At 47.4% G+C, this 15284-nt stretch overlaps 1 long non-coding RNA gene across 1 annotated transcript; it reads right to left on the bottom strand.

Moving 5' to 3' along the window:
* Window positions 1-1786: 1786 nt before the first annotated feature.
* Window positions 1787-14198, bottom strand: LOC147648779 (uncharacterized). The gene is made up of 2 exons (XR_015279842.1): window positions 13829-14198; window positions 1787-9358 (listed from the first exon to the last, which is right to left on the bottom strand). It is a non-coding gene; the product is annotated as an uncharacterized LOC147648779 (long non-coding RNA).
* Between the last annotated feature and the right edge of the window lie 1086 nt (window positions 14199-15284).

Here is a 15284-nt window from a genome sequence, read left to right as displayed (position 1 = left end):
TGAGGACATGGGTCCCCTGCATCCTAGCTTACCATCTCCCTCCATGTTGCCCCATGATTGAGGGCTAGCTGTCCTAGACATAAAAGACTGCTTCTTTAATATTCCCCTCCATCCTCAAGACGACCCCCAGTTTGCCTTTTCAGTCCCATCCTTGAACCTGCAGGCCCCTCTAAAACAGTACCACTGGCGGGTCCTCCCCCAGGGGATGAAAAATTCACCATCAATTTGCCAGTGGTATGTGGCACAAGTCCTTTCCCCCATTCGAAAGGCCTTTCCTGAGGCCATTATATATCATTACATGGATGACATCCTCATTTGTGCAAAGGACCAAACCTACCTGGACATGACTCTATACAAAACTATAAAGGCCATTGAAGGGTCTGGATTTCAGATCCAAGAGGACAAAATCCAGCGCACCTGCCCCTGGACCTACTTGGGACTCCGGATCAGCAAACGGACAGTCATGGCCCAGCGGATTACCATCAGGGATGACCCAAAGACCTTTCGTGACCTTTATCAACTATGTGCGTCTATCAACTGGGTCCGTCTGCTGCTGGGGATCATGAATGAAGACCTCGCCCCGCTGTTTAACCTCCTGGGACAGAGTAAAGACCTCGACTCGCCTTGTCCTATCACACCAGAGGCTCAGGAATCTATCATCAAAGTCCAGGATGCTTTATCATTGCCTCAAGCCCACCGTGTGGATCCAGCCATTCCCTTCCAATTCATCTTCTTGGGTAAGTCTCCCAGGATGTATGGATTGATTTTCCAATGAGATGCAAGACTGAAAGACCCCCTTGTAATCATGGAATGGGTCTTCCCCCATATTCAACCCACGAAAACGATTACCATGCCAGAGGAGCTGATGGCTCAGCTCATTGCAAAGGCACACCTTCACACCCTGGCAGGGTGTAACTTCACATGCATCTATATGCCATTGCCCATCAGAGCTCTAGATAACTTGCTCCAGACTAATGAACCTCTCCAATTCGCCATGGATAGTTACCCAGGACAAATTTTGGTTTCCAAACTGTTGGGGGTTAGGTGTCCTTTTTTTTGTTGTTGTTCTGGCTTGCCCATGGAATTCTTACCCGTTAGTTGCGGGGGACAACCTAACTGTGGGTACTTAGTGGGTGCTCGACAGAGGACAAAGAGTGGCCGGGCCCAGGGGGGGAAGGGGGCAGGAAAAAGGAGGGTGGGGACAGTTTGGCTGGCTTTCTTCAGCTTCGGGGAAAGATATTTTTTGGGCGCGGAGCTGCTGCGGTAGAGAGAAGGGAATTTCGCCATCACCCAGACGGAGATGCTGCTTCTTCTCCTTCTTCCCTCTTTGTTGGTGGCCTCACACCCCCTGTCTTGCCGGGATGTGTGGCAGTGCCAGGCACCGCCGTGGAGCTGCTGATGCACCTCATCCACCAGCCCAAGATCTCTGATCATCCCTGCTGTTCCAGCTGACTGTTCCTCGGAGCCCTGCAGGAGCACCGGGACTGACTGCCCGAGGAGGTTTGTGAAAACAAAGCCTCTCCTTCATCCTGTCTCAGCCGAAAAGGCTGTCACAGGGTCCCTGGTTCTGTTTTCTTGTTAATGCTGTCGTTATTGTTTGTTTGCCTGGTTATACTAGTAAAGAACTGTTATTCCTATTCCCAGATCTCTGCCTAAAAACCCCTTGATTTCAAAATTATAATAATTCGGAGGGAAGGGGTCTACATTCTTTCATTCCAAGGGAGGCACCTGCCCTCCCTAGCAGACACCTGTCTTCTAAAACTGAGACACAAACCAAGACATAAGCTTTTTAATTCGGCCTTCCATTTAGTACCAAAAATAATGCAAAGTTGAACTCCTCTAAGGGCCCTAATGGTTTTTACTGACAGCTCAGGTGGATCCCACAAGTCTGCAATGACTTGGAAGAATCCTCTGACAAAAGAGTGGGAGGAGGATGTTCAAATAGTGGAGGGATCTCCACAGATTGCCAAATTGGTAGAAGATGTTAGAGCCTTTGAAAAGTTTAAAGAACCTTTCAATCTGGTAACTGATTAGGCCTATGTCGCTAGAGTATCTAGCAGGGCGGAACATTCATTACTTAAGGAGGTGTCCAACCCAAATTTATATCGCTTGCTCTCGAAATTGACCTACCTCCTATCCCACCGAGAGCAACCATATCATATAATACATGTGAGGTCTCACACTGACCTCCCTGGGTTTATTACAGAAGGCAACCATAGGGCAGATGCTCTAGCCATGACAGTACAGCAGGCCAATTTGCCCGACGTTTTTGCACAAGCAAAGTTGAGCCACAGCTTTTACCACCAAAATGTGCCCGCTCTGGTCCGCGTGTTCCGCCTTTTGCGGGATCAAGGAAGAGCCATTGTGGCAACCTGCCCAAATTGTCAGTCATATCAGATTCCCTCAATGGGCTCAGGGGTAAACCCCAGAGGACTCCATAGTTGCCAGTTGTGGCAAACTGATGTCACGCATGTAACTAGTTTCAGACGTTCAAAGTATGTACATGTATCCATTGATACTTTCTCAGGAACCATGTTTGCTTCAGCCCATGCAGAAGAAAAAAACAAAGATGCCATCAAACATTTCCTTCTGGCATTTGCCACACTAGGTGTCCCAGAAAAAATAAAAACTGATAATGGCCTGGCTTACACATCCCACCAGATGAGAGAGTTTCTCAGCCAGTGGGGGATGAAACACGGGACAGGCATACCACCTCCCCCACGAGACAGTCAATTGTGGAGAGGGCACACTGTGCCCTCAAGCAGGTCCTAGATCAACAACAGGGAGGGACAGAGACCAGTTCCCCGATTGAAAGACTCTGCAAGGCTCTTTACACCATAAACTTTTTAAACAATTCATTCCCCCTCCCCCGTATTCCGGTACTTTTCAAATTCGGCTAGAGCTAAGCTCGAAGAAAAGCCACTGGTGATGATTAAGAATCCAGAAAGCAAACAAATAATGGACCTGTTCCCTTTGATCACCTGCGGGATGGGGTACGCCTGTGTTTCAACACCATCCAGACACAAGTGGCTCCCAGGGAAAAATGTTAAACCTTGGACTGCCCCAGCGAATATAGAACCTGAGAATGCTACTCATGATGCTGCTGAGTCAACAGAAGGTCCTGAAAACGAGCCTGCAGACGTTTGGAGACAACGTCAACACAGGCCTCCAGGAATGCCTCCAAGTAGCCGACCTGTCACCAGAAGCCAAAGCCAAGCACAAGACACCGGATAAGTCAAGCCCTTTCAAAGGCCCCTTTCAGACGACTACTCCCAATAATCCCCTTTTACCTGCATTCTCCCACACCCTCACTACCCCTTTGGTTAAAGAACTAATGGGGGATGGACGGGGAGAAAGAGAAAAAAGGTAAAGTGGGAATAGTCAAGCCCCAGGTTGTCCACTTAATGTTAATTATCATTTAACATTACAGAACCATCTAAGGAATAAATCTGGGGAGCCAGCCACTTCAAACTGCCACATGTGCCACCCTCCGTCTGCCCCTGCCTGTCAGGCCCCAAATCGTTAAAATCCTAGTTTGCTGGATGCTGTTGGGAATAACAGCGAATGCGTGGATGGTAGCACAGCCCCGAGAGAATGTCTGGGTGACTCTTGCCAAGCCTATCAAGCAAGAGCACCTGTGCTTATCCATGAGCAGTGTGGACAACCCACTGTCCACATGTCTGGTGGGACTCCCACTTGGACCCCATGACTACCCACTCACAAGTAAGGAACCCAACCCTGTAGACACCTGAGACAAATGGACATAGACTCTGCCGCATGCATCAGAGGAGCCCCAGGAACTGGACCTACTGGAGTCCTCCATAGCCACCTACTACATAAATTTTTACTTCAAAGCAAAAGACCCCAAGGAATATCACTGAGGAAAAAGGCCCTTTAGGCCCTCTAGCTTTCGGGAGGCCATCCACCGATTTGATGTTTGCCCCACTGAAAAAAATTATACTGCCTACTGGTGTAATTATACCAGTGCTACACTATCCGCATCCACGAGCTGTCCCAGGGTGCTCCCACGAGGGGTGTTCCTGATCTGTGGAGATAAGGCATGGGCCAGTCTACCATCCCGGCTCCAAAGAGGACCATGTACACTTAGCCAGCTTTCCATCCTCACCCCAAATGTCACGCTGCTCCAAAATTAGCGTAAAAAGATTAATCTGGCCAGCCAAAAAAGAGATGTAATAAAATTTGACAAAAATTGTGACAGTAAATTATGAAGCAGCCTCCCTTTGTCCCCCAAAGTAATCCTGGCTAGCTCTGTCAAGGGGGGAGGTCAGGAAGGCTCTTCACGACCAAGATAAAAGACCAAAGGGCTGCTTCTCCCTCCAGGGTAACGGAGGATATTTATTCTGGCTGGCTTCCAGGAGAGAGAAGATGCCGAAGCTATAATTCCCGGACTCTTTCAAAGCTCGGGAGAGGGGCGGGGAGACATATAACACCAACCAATGGAAGAACATTTCAGTGACAGGGAGGGGAGGGGAAAAACACGTCACAGCTGCAGGGAGGGTTTACACAGAAAGTAAGTAACTCCCAGAAATATGCACTACCACATCTCCACCTATTTTGTAATATATAATTAAATGAATCGTAACAAGCCTATATGACTTACCGACCTGAAGTGGCCCACCAGTTCCCATTTGCGGGCCGGTGACGCTTACTCTGGTCTGCCAACTCTATATGGTTGACGTCTGAGGTAGCTGAGATTAGCTTAATTATGCTTCTGTACAGTATTTTGCTTAATACTCCAAACACTAACATCATTAGCAAAATAATGACTAGCAGCGATAGGATAGTTTTCACTACTGAAGCCCACCACCCCAAGAGTCCCCAGTTTTTAAACAGTCCATTGAACCAGTCATCTGCTTCTTGCTTGACTTGTACGATCATGCTTTTCATCTCTCGGAGCGTAGCATGGATGTTAGGAACTTTCGATGTCAGATTCATGCAGCAGAGACCCTCGAACTCCTGGCACTCGTGCCCGTGGAGCAATAGGAGAAAGTCTATTGCTGCATAGTTTTGGAATGTCGCCTGCCTGGTAACTTCCTCATCTTCAAGGAGGGCAATTATGGCATTAGATGTTAAATTTGCTTGTTTTACCATGCAGCATTCTAGGTGTCCCAATTCACCTAAGGTTTTAGCTGCAACCACCCAAGGAAGGAAAATGGATGCAGCAATCCTTTTTGATTTGGACCAATGGAAAATCTCTGAATCACAACTTTCATCTAATTTTGTAACACTTCTCTTTTGAATTTTTCTGGTCAAATTTTTTTTATGGGTCCATTCCCTAATTAATGTTTGATTGGGTGCTAACAGTGATAGACACCCTATGGTACACGGCCCTCCGAGAAGACGGGATGGAATTCCTGCCCATGCGTGATCCCCACAAATGAGGAACAGTCCTTTGGGGAGGCTTTTGGGATGTGTATGAGCTGAGGAGTGCACTTTGATGTAGCTTAGCACACCACCTTTTTGCTGTGAATTCTTCTTGATCTTGTCCTATATAGTGGAAGGTTTCTTTATGAATTGGAGGGCTGACCCTAAAGTGTACACAGTATGATGCTGGGGAGGAACCCAGTAGCTCTAACTCCTGGGGTTCCTGGGTTGCCTTAGGAAAATGTGGCAGCCACTCTTCGACGGGGTTTCTTAACTCTGCTTCTATTTGAGTGCTTTGTAATTTATTACCTGCTTCAAGAGTCAGTGTATTAAAGCTGTGTGTGAATTCATCATGCGGCAAAGGAATTCCTACCAGGCAGGTAGACATAGGATTTTTCGCTGCTGCAGTAGATAGACATAAGTTTTCTTGCTGGAGTGTTTGTGCCAGGGTCACCCAGATGTTCTGGCATGGCTGTGGGACGATCCAGGCTGCTGTCAGGCTGCTCAGTGCGAGCAACATGACAGCAGGGTTAAGGCCCATCATGGATTTGAGTAAGAGGTAGGTTCTTTCTAAAAAAAAGGAAACAGACATTTTTTAAAACATATTCACAGTTAAAGTATGCAGGTCAGAGGCTAGAAAGGTTTCTTCTTGCTCTCTCCAGTGGCGTCTTCTCTTGGAAGCAACAGCCACTTGCTTCTCTTCTCTTCTTGCTGGTGCTGGATTCTTTGGAACAAAAGGTTTTACCCATTTCTGAGGAATCCATCAGGGGCCTGCAGGGGTGGAGACACACGTGTAACCACGCCCCCAGGTGACAAGTTCATAGGGACCCTTGGTTTGCCAAGTTTCAGGGTCCCTGATTAAAACTGGTGGATGCTGTGACAATTTAAACTGATCACCACTGTTAAAATGCCAAGTCACAGGAGGATTCATGTTTTCAAATGAGCAGTTTAGGAAGTTAATGGTAAACAGAGCTTTACAGAGTTTCTGTTGTAGAGACATCCATACTACCTCACTACCTTACTTGGCTAGGACTTGTTTGAGAGTCTGGTGGGCACGCTCAATCACAGCTTGACCTGTGGGGGAATGGGGGATGCCCATTTTATATTCCACTCCCCACTGCTGTACAAATTCCAGGAACTCCTTGGATTTATACGCTGGGCCATTACCTGTTTTAATTTCTTTAAGGATTCCTAATGCGGAAAAGGCCTGTACTAAGTATTGTTTGGCATGTACAGATTTTTCTCCTGCATGAGCAGAGGCATACACTGCTCCTCAGTATGTATCAATGCTCACATGTACATACTTAAGGCGACCAAGAATGGGGATGTGAGTGATATCTGTTTGCCACACCTCACAGCTTCCAAGGCCTCGGGGATTAACCCCGATGCCTAATGATGGCACTGCCTGGAGCTGGCAATTTGGACAGGTAGCCACAATGGCTTTAGCCTGACCCCGTGTCAGCCGGAACTGACGGATCACTCCTGGCACATTTTGATGGTATTGCTGGTGACTTAACTTTGCCTGTTGGAACACATCTGGGAGACGTTCTTTTTCAGCTGGGGCATCAAGGGAATCAGCCTTCCGGTTCCCCTCAGCAATTTCACCTGGCAACGGGGTATGCGACCTTACATCCATCACATAGAAAGGGTGTTCTCTATCCGAAACCAAGTAAATCAGTTTTGAAAGCAATCTAAAGAGATGCTCATTCTCAATGTCCTTGAGAACTGCCTGCTCTGCTCTGGACACCACTCCTGCTACGTAGGCTGAGTCAGTAACCAAATTAATCAATTCTGAAAATTTCTCAAAGGCTCTCACGACCGCTGTCAGTTCAGCTATCTGAGGTGACCCCTCTACAAACTCAACATCAGCTTCCCAAAGCTGAGTCTGTGGCTTTCTCCAAGTCATCACCGACTTGTGGGATGTCCCAGATACATCAGTGAACACTGTGAGAGCTTTGAGTGGCCTTCGGCTCCTTTTCTCACGAGGAATGAGATGGAATTCCTCATGAAACAATTTGTGTGATGGTGCATGAACTGAAATTTGCCCACTATAGCTGTCCAGAGCTAACTGGAGGTTAGCATTCCTCTGCAGCAGATGCTCAAACATCTCTTTGGTCAGTCTCTCAGGGGAGTTTTTCCCTTCTACAGAGAGCCTGACTGGGAGGTGAATACACAAAGTCACACCCTGCCAGTTCCCGCAGCCTTACCCTGGCTTTTTGAATCAGCTGAGCCATCAGCTCTTGTGGCTTGGTGATAGTTTTAGGTCGTTGATGGGAGAGGAAGACCCATTCTATTATTAAGAGTGGATCTCTCTGCCCCTCAGCCCACTGGAATATTAACCCATGTAGGTGTGGCAATTTCCCCAGGATAATAAATTTGAAAGGTAGCTCAGGTTTGAAGCAATGTGCCTGTCTTTCTGTCAAGGCCTTTTGTGCTTTTTCAATTACAGTTTTTGCTTCTGGAGTCAGCTCCCTGGGAAACAGTAACTCTCTCTCCCCTTTCAATAAATTGAGTAAGGGACTCAAGTCTTCATTTGTGAGACCTAGCCATGGTCTGACCCAGTTTAGTGACCCCCATAGGGAATGAAGATCTGCTAGAGTTTTAGGATTGCAAATAATTTCCAATTTTTGTGGAACAACAGTTCGTGCAGTAATTTCCAGGCCCAGGTGTTTCCAAGGTGGCATCCTTTGAACTTTGTCTTCCTGCAATTGGAATCCAGCAGAGGTTAAAACTTTAACCACTAGGTCAAGGGTGTCTTTCAGTATGTTGTTATTGGGACAGCATACTAAAATATCATCCATGTAATGCAGAATGATGGCATCTCTCTTTTCAGCATGCACTGAGGACAGCAACGATCCCACATACCACTGGCAGATGAAGGGGCTTGCTTTCATCCCCTGAGGTAGTACCGTCAAGTGGTACCGTTTCATTGGAGCTTCTCGGTTAATTGTAGGAATGGAAAAGGCAAACCTTGGTGCATCCTCTGGGTGCAGGGGAATTTGAAAAATACAGTCTTTAATATCCAGTACTGCTACTAGCCAATTTTGTGGTAACATAGTCGGGGATGGCATATCTGGTTGAAGAGACCCCATGTCCTCTATTTATTTTTTTATTTCTCTCAAATCCTGAAGGAGGCGCCATTTATCTTTTCCAGGCTTTTTTATTACAAATATCGGAGAATTCCAAGGGCTGGTTGCTTCTACTATGTGTCCCTTGGCCAATTCTTCTTCCACCAATTTTTCTAGCGCCCCGAGGTTCTGATTGCTGAGAGGCCACTGGTTCACCCAAATTGGATTATTATCTAGACAAGATAGCTTTTGGACCGGATGCTCTACAGTGGCCTCCATCAAAAATACTGAGGTGTCTCAGGAATTGTTAATTTCACTCCCTATTGAGACATGGTGTCTCCTCCCCACAGCAAGCACTTATAATCAGTGACAAAAGGTCGGACATTAGCTAACCTACCCTCCGGGCCTTCAATCTGGATGATGGCTTTAGAGATATTTGCCAGTTTCACCCCTCCAACACCCTGTATTTTTCCTGCCACAGGTTGCAGTTCTCTATGTGAGGGCCACACCTTTTCAAGTATGATAGTCACATCTGCCCCAGTATCAATTAACCCTTTTACATGGAGATGTTTTGATTTATGTGTTAAATTACATCCCATAATGGGTTTGTTTTCACTTACTACTTCTGCCCAGTAGACTCCTGGTGCTTTGTCATCTACTGGGACTTCTGTTGGAACAGGGGTTACCTGGGCTATTACCTGCCCTTTATCTATATAGAAAGGTGGTTAGGGCGCCTAGCTAAGGGAGTGAGGTGTGCTAGGTCTCCCTTAATTGTCATGGGAGCCACCTCAATCTCTATTGGTGTGTGTGCTGTGTCTCCAATAACAAAATACCTACTATCCAGTCCAGCCAGGTCTTGTGAATTATCCTGCAAGTCTACTCCAACGACAGTCCAACAATCAGATCTGAAACAAAAAGCTTTAGCAGTTACAAGTCTGAATCGCTTTTACGGTTGCCAGACCTTATTAGGCAAATGTTTTTCACAATTATATTTCTGCAGTTTTTCACCCCCCTCCCCCCTTTTTATTAAAGGACAGAAATTGGTCCCCGCTTCATTTATGTCTGCGCGCCGGGCAGGTAAGCACTGAGACCCAAGCTTTTTGGCAAGCTGGTATCAGTGTGTTTCCATTGTTTTAAAGGACAGTTTTTAGCAAAATGTCCCAGTTTTCTGCAGTGAAAACAAATTTGCTGTTGCTGGTCAGACGTCATCTGTTCACTCCTTGTTTCAGATGAAACTGCAGCAACAGGTCTTTGGGTGGTCCAAGGAAGTCTCTTTTCCTGTGAAAACATCTCTGCTTTCCTCGCACAGGCTTCTGCCATCTGTGCGAGTGTCGGAGGGGTGTCCATTGGCAAGCATAGAGTGACGCTACGGCAAGACTTATTAGCATTTCTCTGAGCAATTTCTTTGATTAATTCTGCCTGTACAACAGGGTCTTCTACCTGACGGGAGACTTGTTCTCTTAATCGGTCTAAGAATTGCAGAAATCCTTCCGAAGGCATTTGTTTTACATTAATATAACTGCCCTTAGTCTCAGCTGTTGGTAACTGGGTAAAAGCTTTCTCTGCAGCTGTAGTGATTTTATCAAGCATGACTTCTAGTAAAGCCATAGTTTGGTCCTCAGGTTTTTCCCATACTCCTTCTCCACATAAATGCTCAAAAGTAATAACATTATTTAATAAATCTACATTTTGGTGATTGGTTTTTAATAATTCCACCAGTAGGTTTTTTAGAAACCGTTTCCATGTGTTTTCCCATAAATCAAATTCAGATGGTGTAAGCAAATACCTGAAAAGATCTTTAATATCTGTGGGAACTAAATCATTTGAGGTTAATGTTGTTTTAATAATGCTTTTAAATATTTCACTATTACGGCCGAATTCTCTTTGAACTTTGCAAATTTCTTTTTTGTCTTGGTAGGAGAAGGGCTTGTAATGCCGGTTCTGTGGTCTTGTTCCAGTCAAAGTTACTGGAGCAACAGTAGGGAAAAAAGCTGAGTCCAAATTTCCACGTTCCCCCATTCCCAGGAGTTGTATTGAACCGGCAGGCGAGAGGCTTGTCCTGCCTGGGAACTGGGAAGGCTAGCTGCATTTGTTCTGGTTTAGGGCAAATTTGGGAGAAAACTTCCAGTGGGGCTCCCCCTCGGGAAGCAAACTCACGTGGCCTTTTTCTCTCCTACTCCCTAACCGGTTCGGGATGAGATTTCTCTGAGAGAAGTGGAAAAAACCTGTTCATTTCACAGGCACAGCACTACCCAGCACAAAAATGAATGATATCAAATTACAAAACCTCTCGCCCTTCAGAAGAGATAACAAACTTCAGAGGGTTTCTTTCTTGGGGGTGTTCGCTCTGTTATCAGTCCTTCTGGTGCTGGAAAATGCTGCTGCCCAGGCTGGGCTCCCGGTAGTCCACGGGTGCAAGCTCCCGGTGCTCCCTTGAGTCCCCAGTTCAGAGCAGGTTCGATTCGTTTCAGAAGAAGGGAAAGAAAACAGTCTAGGAAGACCTCTCTGCTCCGGCTAGTTGGAAAGCTAAGGTGATCTGTGTTTTGTTGTCTATCTGTGCTGTAGTCAAAACTCCCGATGCAGGGGGAGCAAGTACAGTCTGATAACAGACTTGGTGCTTCTTTTCCACTCACTTTTACTCTCAGATGGAATTTTAAGAATACAGAACCTGTGTCTGGGTTAGGTGGACGAATGGGGATACAATTTAACATCATAATCAACCCAGGACACTAGCATTTCCCCATCCCCCAGGGGCGCCGTGTGGCTCTACAGTGGGAGCAGGCTGAGGGTACCCACCCTCCCATCCCCTGGGGTGTCCCCCGGGGCCATGAGGGCAGATCGAAGCAGCACAACCACACCTGCCTTTGGAATGTGATGAGGCAACCTCACCTCCCTGCTCACTTCTGGGCCCGCCCCCCGGACCGTGGGAACTGGGAGGGGCTCCGCCCCTCACCCCCATCCCGGCCCTGCCCCAGCCCCGCCCCCAGCTCCCGCCCCATTTCGAGCCCCTACCCCAACTCCCGCCCCATCTCTGCCCCCCCACCCCACCCCCCACCCCGCCCCCCTCCCGTAAGAAGCAGGCAGAGGGGAGGGGTTATGGGCGGAGAGAGGCTTGGGGGTGGGAACCTGTGGGAGGAAAAGGTTATGGGATGGGTGGGGAGGGGGGAGGAGAGCACATGGTCGGCATAATGATGGCCTGGCACATGTTTCTGAGTGAGCTCAGCCGAGCTCCCCCCTCTTTGCAGGGAGGATTTTAAAGTGTGCTTTTCGGGGTTTTCTGCAGGGAGGGAAGGGTATGGGAAGGAGTTTTCGTCTGCCTGCACAAGGCAGATGGGGTCAGTACACTCCAGGGATTGTCTGAGCCCCGAGAAACAAGCATCTGGAACTCTCTCACAGAATATGCTTCAGACGAACCCTCTGACCGGGGAGCTGAGGGAAGGGGGGGAGGGGAGGGAGCCAAAGATTTTTCTAGCCTTTTCTCGTGTCTTTGTAGAATTGCTTTCCGAATTAAAAGGAACAGCGGGATGTATTTACCAGCTGTGTTCTCCCCCAGTTCAACTTGCATAGTGAGTGTTTGTCCGATTTTTTCCCAGTCAGACAGGGAATCAATATTTAAATCCGGAAAATGCAAAAAAAACCCATTTTACAAATTTTTTCAGCTTATATTTTGAGAAAGTGATATTTCCAGCCTTTAATATATTCTTAATATGGGAATATTTAATCCTTTGCTGTGTAGAAAAATGAGAACCCATGGCCGATATTAAGGCTTTGCTACAGACTGGTCTAACCTTTTTTACCACCGAGAAAAGCAGAAAAGATCCAAACTGCGGTCAGGGTTTAAAAACCACTGTGGAGCCCAGGACGCGCCACCGGTACCCCCCCACACACACTGCATGTACTGCCACGTGGGCTCCACTGGTCCTGATATCGGGGGCGGGGGCCTCGTCTGGCACCGGCACCACCACCACCGTGCTTCGCTAAACCCCACAACAACCACCGGATCCTCCGTGCCATTGCGCTCCCCCCGATACCTGTTTCCTGAAGGATGCAGCAGTGTTCGAAGAAAAAAAAAAGGGTTCTTGATCCAAGTTGGCTCATGTTCTCTGCGAGCTACCAACTCGATCCCCGTCAGTAAGACTGCGGGGTAGATGACATTCCCTAGGCTTATTAAAACACCAGTGGGGTGTTTTCCAGCCGTCCCGTGGGGTTCTGAAGTCCCCACAATTTGGGCGCCACCTGAAGCAGCCTCCCTTTGTCCCCCAAAGTAATCCTGGCTAGCTCTGTCAAGGGGGGAGGTCAGGAAGGCTCTTCACGACCAAGATAAAAGACCAAAGGGCTGCTTCTCCCTCCAGGGTAACGGAGGATATTTATTCTGGCTGGCTTCCAGGAGAGAGAAGATGCCGAAGCTATAATTCCCGGACTCTTTCAAAGCTCGGGAGAGGGGCGGGGAGACATATAACACCAACCAATGGAAGAACATTTCAGTGACAGAGAGGGGAGGGGAAAAACACGTCACAGCTGCAGGGAGGGTTTACACAGAAAGTAAGTAACTCCCAGAAATATGCACTACCACAAAATTATATGAGTAGTTAGAGCCAAAAGAGGGTCGCAATCTCGGTCTTCCTACCCTGGGTGGCCACTGCAAAAGCCCTTGGGGAAATTTCCCATCTGGGATACTAGCTTGCAAAGCAGGCCAACCTCACATCGGCTGCCTTAAGTGATCTCATGGCCAATGAAGAGACCACCAGACATGCCACCCTGCAAAACAGGGTGGCCATTGACTACCTCCTGCTGACCCATGGACATGGTTGTGAAGAGTTGGATAGATTGTGCTGCCTGAACTTATCTTCGCGCAGTGAGAGCATCCACACAAAAATCCAGAAAATCAAAAGCTTGGAACAAGAACTGAAAGAAGAACAAACTCCTAAATAGTGGAAAGACTTACTTAGATATTGGGACATCCCAGGATGGTTGGCTGCAATCCTACAGACCATTTCTTATTTCTTTGTAATCGTGTTTGTTGTTGTTATGATCTTGAGTTGTTTCAAACATTTATTTTTCAGGATCATGGGAGACGCCTTTTTAATAAATGAAAAAGGGGGAGTTGTGGGGATTTGTGAGTCCCCTGCCCCAGAGAGTGGTAAATCTCCTTGGAGAGTTGCCACTATAATTTAAGGGTTAAGGCGTCCCCTATGGTCCATCCATATTGATGGTGCCTGTACCCCAGTTCTACCCTTCCCCCTGGCCTGTTGGCCAGTCCCTTTTCCTTCCCCCTGGGCGGTTCCTTCCCTGTATCCTTTCCTCAGACCCTTCCTTATCCCTAGAACCTTCCCTCGTCCTTAGTCCCCTATTAACCCAAGTTCTCTAATCCCTACCTCAGACTGGTTAGCTCTGGCACCCTGGACCCTCCTCTGTACAGCCCTCTGGCCCTAAGTTCATTGGTCCCAGTTGCTCTCCACTCCTAATACAAACGATATTGCACAGCCCTGCTCTGGGCCCTTTGTTCCTGAACCCTTCACGAGCTAGGGAGAATAAATTCTCCTCGTGGAACCCATACAAAGGCCCCTCTCTACTCCTTGCAGCTGACTCCAACAATATCTGTCCAGCTGCATGAGTGTCTGCGTGGGTATGTGGTGCTGACCAGAGCAGCTTTCCCAGACACACTTCTGGGAAGGTTGCGGCACCCTACCATCGACCCCACGCTGCAACACACATCAGTGACACAGTCAATTTACGCCTCTCTGTGACTCCACAGCCGTGACAACCCAATTTACGATTCCATGTGACACCACAGCAGTGATATACCCAATATTCCAACCGCTGTGACACCACAGCACTGACAGACCCATTATTCCCATCTCAAATTTCACCTTTTCTGTGACACCACAGATGGAACAACCCCAATTTACACCTATCTGTAACACCACAGCAGTGACTGACCCAGTATTACCGACTCTGTGACATTCCAGCAGTGACAGCCCCAATTTCATCCCCTCTGTGATGGACCAACGGATGATGTGTGTGGGAAGATGCCGGTTGGCGTCCAGGTACTGGAAAGCACGAGTGCTGCAGGAAGGCAAGTAAGGCAGGTGCTTAGCAGGCAGCTTGCGCTTGAAGCTTTCAGACTGCAAGAGGAACACGGCTGCTGCTCGCCCGCTGCTGAATAGATGCTAGCTGTCATCTGGAAAAAGTTCAGCCATGGCTTCCTTGTGCTGCTACCTGCTGCTGTTGCTGCTCTCTGCGGGAATTCTTGCCATTTCCCTTAGACTCCGAGATGCAGAGAAATGCCCTGCACAGCGCAGAAGCCCGCCACACCAACAGTGGAAGAGAGTGCTGCAAATCTGTGTTTGCCTAAGTGGCAGGGGTAGGCTGCACAAATATGTGTTGTCCTGGCACACGTTCTCCTCGCCACACGCAGTGGAAAATCTCTCCCCTTTATGTTCATGATTCATTTAGGTTTAGCTGTGGTACACTTAGTGATCTTTTCTAAATTTTTGTTGTAAATATTTCATTATTCAAAATGAATTGTGGTCTAAATTTCTAATGCATATACTATATTAATTGAATGTTCTTAGGGCATCAATTCCTTTTGCTTTTCAAAGTAAGATATACTTCTATCATGCATATGAATATCAAAACAAAACTATATTCATAATGAATGACAACTTAATGCAGCTAGATATTAATTAGATAATAAACACTATTAATTATAGAGGAATGGCTAGCTAGCAAAGGTCATGTTCCCATGCAGCAGTTAGCTGGGAAAGAGCTAGACAATGGAGTACAGTTGGTGTGAGATGTTGCAACGTCAGGAGGACCTTAGTGATAACT

The sequence above is a fragment of the Cyanistes caeruleus genome, chromosome 30, assembly GCF_971803275.1.
Source record: "Cyanistes caeruleus chromosome 30, bCyaCae1.hap1.1, whole genome shotgun sequence".
In the NCBI taxonomy this organism is placed as follows: Eukaryota; Metazoa; Chordata; class Aves; order Passeriformes; family Paridae; genus Cyanistes; species Cyanistes caeruleus.
This window is presented reverse-complemented; position numbering and strand designations above follow the sequence as displayed.